We start from the raw sequence: 694 nt of genomic DNA, 5'->3' as shown, positions 1-694 counted from the left end.
TGATATCTTTGCAAACTGAAATGCACTATATTCTCTGATCCTCAGACAAGAGCTTTAGCACAATGTTTGCTGAGACCTGTTGCATCTGTAAATCTTCTGTTAAAATTGCATGACATGAGCCAATGAATATTCCAGACTTTTATGTTACTTCCCATACAGCTAGCTGATGATCTGCATTTATAATGTCTTCCATTTCAGTAATCAAACAATCATTTCTTGTAGCTGAAGGTCCATCCACCTCTCACTATCATCTGTTAAGTGCTTCTGCCACTTTCAGGCGATCATCTCAGTCAAAGCCTAATTGTTGTTAAGAGTCACATGACACTCTATGACTTTCTGCAGCTATTTTACCGAGTTTGCCACACAATTCTGCGCAAGTTATTTTGTTGCTTTAAGGGCACCATACCACAATGCAACTATAACACCAAAACACATCATCTGAGCTGTCTGGAATGAACTGCTATGTGTAGGTTATAGTCACAGCTACCAGCCATTCCAAGCACAAACACATGCATATGGCTGGTGGTGCTCCACATGGTCATTCTGTGAATCCTATGAATAAATCTCATAAATAAAGACAGGAGGATAACGGCTCTTGAAGAAATAGACTGTGAAAAAGTGAACAAGAATCAACACCTGTAGATGGCGTTCTGTGGTATCTGCAGGTTCTGTGAGTATGGAAAAGAGCCTTGAG

This window comes from Cryptotermes secundus, unplaced genomic scaffold, assembly GCF_002891405.2.
Source record: "Cryptotermes secundus unplaced genomic scaffold, Csec_1.0 scaffold807, whole genome shotgun sequence".
Taxonomy (NCBI): domain Eukaryota; kingdom Metazoa; phylum Arthropoda; class Insecta; order Blattodea; family Kalotermitidae; genus Cryptotermes; species Cryptotermes secundus.
Note: the sequence above shows the minus strand (reverse complement) of the source record.